Below are 7,372 nucleotides of genomic sequence, written 5' to 3'. Positions count from 1 at the left end.
GGGTTTGTCTCTAGCTAGTGGCACATCTTGTGTCCTCTTGTCTTGGCTTGTCTTCTACCGTTTATGTTTATGTTCTATCTGCATTTTAATATCATGTTAATGTGATTGCTAAACTGGACATTGATATTGGGTTAACGATAAAATTGAAGTAGATTTATCTTAAGCATAGAACATACCAAAAATTAGCAGCTTCACTACAAATACATTGAGTCAATTTATGGTTGAGGCTCATCACATACATTGGATTGTTGCCAAGAATCTCTTGAGATGTCTATGTGGCACAATCAACTGTGGTTTGAGATACACCGCTAGAAATTTGAGGCTACATGAATATACTGATGCTAACTAGGTTGACAGTGTGGTGGATTGTAAGAGAACATCTGGATGTTGCTTCTCATTAGCGTCTGCTTCAATATCTCGGATGAGTAGGAAGCAGAAATTGGTTGCTTTAAGCACCACCAAGGCTGAATACATGGCTGCTAGTATGGTATGTTGTGAAGTTGCTTGGTTGATGAAGATATTTAGTGAGCTATCTGAGCATGTTATGGATACCACCATGGTCTACTATGACAACCAAAGAGGGACTTGCCTTTTAGAGAATCTCATGTTCCACAACCACTCAAAGCACATTGATGTCAGGTGCCATTTTATCCAGGATATGGTACAATAGGGAGAAATAAGGCTCAATCACATTCGGATGGATGAGCAGGCCACAAACATTCTCACGAAGCCATTAGGGAAGGTCAAATTCTTACCCTTCTGTGAGAGACATGGAGTTGTGGAAAGACCCTCCTCTGAGGGTCCCGCATGAGTTGGACATTGAGCTCTTGGAGCTCCAGGGGACTTGGGGTACTTCTTGGAGCTATGAGAGACAATAGGGTGAGTGTTTCACCTTCCCCTAGTGGTGTGCTATGTACAATCTGAGTGGTTCACCTTCCCCTCTGATACCCCATGATGGTTGACATGTGCGTAGCGTGAGTGGTTCACCTTCCCCTACCATTGTGGACACATGTATATAGGGTGAGTGGTTCACCTTCCCCTACGATTGACATATGCATAGGGTTAGTGGTTCACCTTCTCCTATGGAATATGATCAGGATGAGTGGTTCACCATCTCCTGTTGATGCCCCAACATACATCCTACCCATGTAGTCTGGGACTCATGGGAAGTACCTCTCATCTGGCCAATGAGTTGGGAAACGTGGATAGGGACCATAGCACTACCGATGGACACATCGTGTACTTCCATGCTCCCTATGTCTAGGATGCATGGTGTTCAACAACTTGATCTGGGATAAAATGAGGACTGGCCTTTATCAGTGGAGAGAGGTAAGGTCTTTTGACTCACTCTCGATCAATTATTCTTCATTATTACTTCATGGTTCAGCAGAGTAGGACAGAGCAGAGCAGAGATGGAAGAGATGATACATGATGATAGATGGATTGGCAGGTGGAATTCTCCCTAGTTAAGAGGTAGTGTTAAAATTGGAAACTAGGGCCAAATTCCACCTTAGGAAAACTCATTTGTTAGAGATGATGTATGCATTAAATTCCTCTTTTTGAGAGGATCAAAATTCATCTAAAAATCACCTTATTCGGATAAGCAGAAGTGTGATTTTGAATTTATGATCACACATGTGCAAATTGATCAAGTTGGCTTGATCATTATGTAGGCTCAGGAAGCCCAATGGATGTGTGTCTTAAACCACATCGAAGTGTATAAATACAAGAGACTTCACACCTCATGTGGACATCCATCACTCACAAATTCTTCTCTCTCTGTTCATCAACTTGGCTCATACAACTTGGGTAGCATCTCACTCTCTCTCACATGTGGGACTAAGAGGACATAATTTCTTGGCAAAAATTAGAGGCCAAATTTAAGACTTCAGGGATAGATTAACCAGCATTGACCGAGGAGATTTTAACTACTTTTCACTGCAGTTATTGGGGTAGAATTTCAATTTTATTAGAACACATTGATTGGCATAGAAATCAAGGTTTTATGGGTTGTTTGACCTTCATTTACTACATGCATGTTTGACTACAGAGTTGATTGCATGTTGAACAAGTTTGACCAAAAAATTTGTGACTGTTTTGGATTGACTTTGACAACTACTAAAGGTCGTGTTTGACTGACTTTGACTGAGATTCAAAGGATGTCTTTGATTGTTTCTTTGACCAACGTGGAATTTTTGGATGGGCTAAAGTTTGACTGCAGAAATTAACAAGGTTACTAAAGGAACATTGAAGTAAATTGTGCTAAGCATATAACATGTCATTGTTATCTAAAATTAACAACAAAGAATAACTTGTGTAAAGGCACCTCCTGTGTCACAAATGTAGTTGTACAACTCACCATTTTGTACTATATTCTTTTGTGAACATATCCATGAGAATTGACCATTCAGGTTAAACTCTTTTTTAAATCTATGTTTTTTTTTTAATTTCAACAACTTCTTCTCTATCTTTGTACTTTGATGGGTCAATATCACCAGCAACCACAACAAGGTTAACTAGCTCCAGCTCTAGATAAAAGCATGTATGGTGTCATTTCTAGCTCCAATGGGGCTTGGAGAAGACAAGAGGAACAAGGCTAAGGTTGTGGCTTCTAACTAAGGAATCATAGGGTAGCCACTTCTTGTAATGAACAATAAATCTCTACTTTAACCTACCTTGTAGTTATCACCTCTGTCAAAATCAGTTCCATCTCGTCTACTAGGGACATAAAACCAACAAATATATTTGTATATGATGATATGTTTTCTACATTGATAGCATTTCATGTCAGAAGGATTTTTATTCTTTTTGTTTATTTTTTCAATCGAGTTACAACACTGTACATGTTGAATTGCATTACTACTGAAAAGGATATGTGCATACAAACTCAAGGCAGACAGAAAAAATTATACATTTCAATCTTGATACTTTAAAAATATCTCGTTTTCCCACATGTATAGAGAACAAAACCATGTTTCATATTCCTTTTCCAAAGAAGGGTGCTACTCAGAGCACAAACAAATCAACTTCTTAATGTTTCAAAATGTCATCTTCATGCAAACAGGTCTCTTCAAAACTTGATGGGATAATTTTCCAAGTTGATTAACAGGTCTTTTAAATGATCTACAACTTATATTTTAGTATTTTTCTTTTTTGGCCTTATCTGAGACTATATAGTTTTGAACTATACTTTTTAGCATGATGAAAAGAAAAAATTATTTTCAAAGGTAAATGACTATATGAAGAGATATAAAAGAGTTTACAATGCTATACCAAATGGGACAATGAGAGATTGTAACGTTTTGAAAGAGAATAGGACTGAGTAGCAGAAAGAAATATGTAAATGTAACTTACTTTGTTTTTAATGAAAGAATGTTGTTTATTTCTCCTAAAAAAGACCTCCATTAAGAACCCTAGTGAACCCACCTGATGACGATGTTGAAGAGGAGAATCCAGCACCATGATACTAATCAACAACACTTCCAAATTCATCATGCAAAAAGGTGCTAGCCACAGCTCCTAAAAAACAAAATCCAATCAAATAATTAACATTTTTTAACTCAAATGAGATGTGAGGAGTAAGAAAAATTACCATTGCTAGTCAAGTACCAAGGAGAATGCATTAAAAATATCTTTTACAAGTTAATATAATACATGAAAAACTCATTGGAATAAATTAAACAATCAAATATGATGGACTAGAACTCCATATGCAATATGCTCTACAACAAAATATGTCTTGACAAAGCCCAAAGTTAGAAGCTATCTAAAGCATATGCTTGATAGGTAAAAACCTAAAACACATGCTTGTAAGCTACACTCCCTTAACATGCATGAGTAAGAATATTTTTACTATAGACAGAAGATATGCATTCACTTGCTTAGATGGAGAGATATTGAGTAGAAAGAATGGCTTTGCATATTTGAACCTCCACTAAATTTGGTACATAAAAGGGTACAATGATGAATTGTTGATGTTGTTCAGCTTATGGCATATGTGCATATCAACATTTGTTTAATCGATAAAAATGTCACCACTTTGGAAAAATGTATTGTTTCTTTTATCATCTATTTTGTTATGAATAGAATGTTGTTTTAAATTTCCATCAATTAGTAATTAAATAATTATTGGCTTGATGTCAGTATTGATGTGAACAAATTGTTGACCTCAATTTGATGAAAAGAAATATTGCTACACTAGAAGTAGCATTGTTGGACTGAAATTACCTATGTTACTCCAAAAACAATGATGCTAAAACTCTTGGAAAACATGTGTAGAAAGGAATTTTGAAGGATATAAAGTACAAAGCTAAAGATGGTAAAGACATGTCTTACACATCCCTAGTGGATAAAAAACGTTCCATATTTCTAGTTGGGTGCTAAAAGGAAATTGTCGAGATTAGCCATTTCATGGCTCTTGTGGAATGGATTTGCTTGTAAATGTGGAAATTGTGGAACAACAAGAGCCACACAATAATTGTGGAATGGGTTTTCATGTAACATGATATTTTCCAAATAATGGCACACTATCAGGGCTACTTCCACCTACACAAAGGAAACTTCTTGGGATGTGGCAACTTACATAGTTGAAGACTTACAGAGTTGAAATATTTTTGTAAGAACCATCAATACCTTTCCCAAAGAGACATATTCCCCATGTTGAAGCTTAACTATCTCTTTTCATAGTCAGTAATCAAAACGCAACCATCAGGATGAAATCTCCCTACGTCACCGGTATAGAACCATCACATTCCTCTCTTGTCCACCTTATCCAATAGAAACTATGTAGGAGTGTAAACCATCAATACAATTATTATTATTTTGAAATAATTTATGTCTCAGTGTTCAATCACCTTGTAGGAATCATTAGTTTCTCTTTTTTCTTGAAAAAGCCCAGATTTACATTAGGACCACCAATAACTATCTCTACTCATAGCATTGGTGAATTTGAGGTCAAATACCCACCTCCTTCCCAATCAATCAGCTACAAATATAAAACAAGACTATTCATCACAAAATCAACTTGGAATAATATATGGTTCTAAGATAATTTGAACCGTCCTAAGTCAATTTTAAGACAACTATGAGTTTCAGAAGGAAAAAGAAACAAGAAAAATAGACAGAGAAAGTTAGAGCAACCTAAAAAACTTCATAGTGTATTTTAAAGGCATTACATGAGAAATAATTACGAATATGTCCATACCTCAAAGAAGAAACATTAAAAATTATAAGGATATTAGTAATTACAATCCGAAAATATCTGAGAATTATCAAGGAAATGAATAGATTTATTAAAGGAAATATTTGAGAATTTATTAAGGAAATGATCAGTCAATTATGAGGATGGAAGTGAAGTTGATAGCTTGCAAGAACATTTTTTACAAAAATTTTCATGTCTGACATATCAATTGAGAGTCAATTTCATATAATACCTCATAAGACAAAAATAATTTTACTGCTAAATAGATTGCTTATATCCAAATCTATGCACATCTCAACCATCTTCAGTTTATTTTCTCTTTGAAGATATACCTGAAGTTGATCCATCGGATAATTCTTTCATCTGCTTCAATGAAATAAGACAATTTACTGAAGGTTCCCTGGTGACTAACCTCTCTTCCCTATAAGAGATGTCACGCATCTCAGGACCTGTATTTAAATCATCAAGATTCAGTGAAGGCCATGTGCATGTGCTACTGCTCTCTATCCCAGATGCCACCATGGGGTTTATTCAGTATGGTTTCATATGTGATGACGAGAGTGGCCCTATAGGGACTACCTAAAAGGAAGCCGTAGGAAAACATTCTAGTACTAATGATTCTGTATAGGAAGGTGAGTCTCTTGAAAAAGAAGCAATGTTAAGATGAAAACTTGACCCTAAACAAAATCTAGTAAATGGGTAGGATTTACTAGTAGCATTTGAAAACGAAATAATAGGACCTAAAGAGAATGGTGTTTGCCCTTTATATATATATCACCACTCAACGAAGTAAAACTAGTTAATGAACTTTGATTAGACTAAGATTGAGATGTAATTGTAGTGATAACATGATGATTTGTCCTGTCATTAAAATGCAAAGGTATTGTAAAGGACGGAAAGGCATCTTGAGTAGAAAAACAAGGTAATGAATTGAATAGCTCGCCCTTCACTCTCAAGTCAGCCACAGGATGGGAATATGAGCTAAAATTCTGAGGTAGAAATTCATCTTCACCATCATCAAAAGTGGGCCCATCATTCAAGACAAAATATCTTAGAACACATGAATCTCCAATGGACAATGCACTAGTGTCAGTCTTCAAAGTCAGTCCAAAATTTTTAGCATTGGTACGAAGAGGCATTTTGATCAATTCATTCTCTCCACCATCATCAATGTGATTCAATTTTAAATATGACTTCACAGGACTACAAGGCCTGGTAGGAGCAAACAGTTCAGCAATTGAAGATATAAAATATTTTCCGCTCATATCTCTACATCCAAAGCTTGTTGATGGTTCACATATTTGAGAAGATAAATGCACTGTTATTACCCCATCTTCAGATGTTTTCTCATAATTCACATAAATATCAATATCTAATGATGCTCTATTTCATTTTCCAATTGAATTAAATGCATCAGAATCTGAAAATGTATTTTAGAGACAAGATGTTGCAGAGCAATTATTTCTCTAGGTTCTGCTAGTTGAAAAGAACTTGTTGCTCTAAATCCTTTCTAGCCTAGTTATCCTATGATTTGAATTGGATTTATTGGGGGAATGAAATGTCCCTTTGACCTAGAAACCACTACAATTGGTGTTGCTAAGCCAGTCAATGATACAGTAAGGGGAACAGAACCACTTGTGCAAGGCACAATTGATAAACAAGATGTTGATGTGGATAGTGCTGCATCATATTGACCTGCTTCCTCCAATTCAATAGATTCATTTAAGTCAAAAGCAAGTCTTTCTGTTGAATCATTGATTCCATCATACTTTTTTGGAGGGATGGTCATTGCCATAATTTGGTCAAAAGAATGCAGTTCATCTGACCATGCACTCTATATTGCTTCTATTTTCAAACAAAATTCTTGATGTTCTACAAATGTTGAAGATACAACTGTAATGCTTTGTGGAACTTCATAACCAATATTAGAATATACCTCTAAAATCTCATTACGTTTGATTTGAACTTTCCTTTCAATGTCACAAATATCAAGAAAAATACAAGATCCCATCTCTGTAGTAACATTTTTCTTGTCAGAACTAGTAATCACATCGATTCGTTGATTTGCTACTTCTCCAGATGCCATAGTCTGCTCTAGTTCCATGCACTCTCTTTTTTCGATCAGAGTTTCCTAACTATCATCCTTATATGTGATGCTCCTAGCAACAAGAA

At 35.6% G+C, this 7,372-nt stretch overlaps 1 pseudogene; it reads right to left on the bottom strand.

Moving 5' to 3' along the window:
• Positions 1-5,458: 5,458 nt before the first annotated feature.
• LOC149167406 (uncharacterized) lies at positions 5,459-6,989 on the bottom strand (annotated as a pseudogene).
• Between the last annotated feature and the right edge of the window lie 383 nt (positions 6,990-7,372).

This window comes from Pinus tabuliformis, chromosome 5_1 (assembly GCF_031772625.1).
Source record: "Pinus tabuliformis cultivar Carrire ecotype Pingquan chromosome 5_1, CPIR1, whole genome shotgun sequence".
NCBI lineage: Eukaryota > Viridiplantae > Streptophyta > Pinopsida > Pinales > Pinaceae > Pinus > Pinus tabuliformis.
The sequence above is the reverse complement of the archived record's forward strand: the minus strand, read 5'-3'. Positions and strand labels throughout refer to the sequence as shown.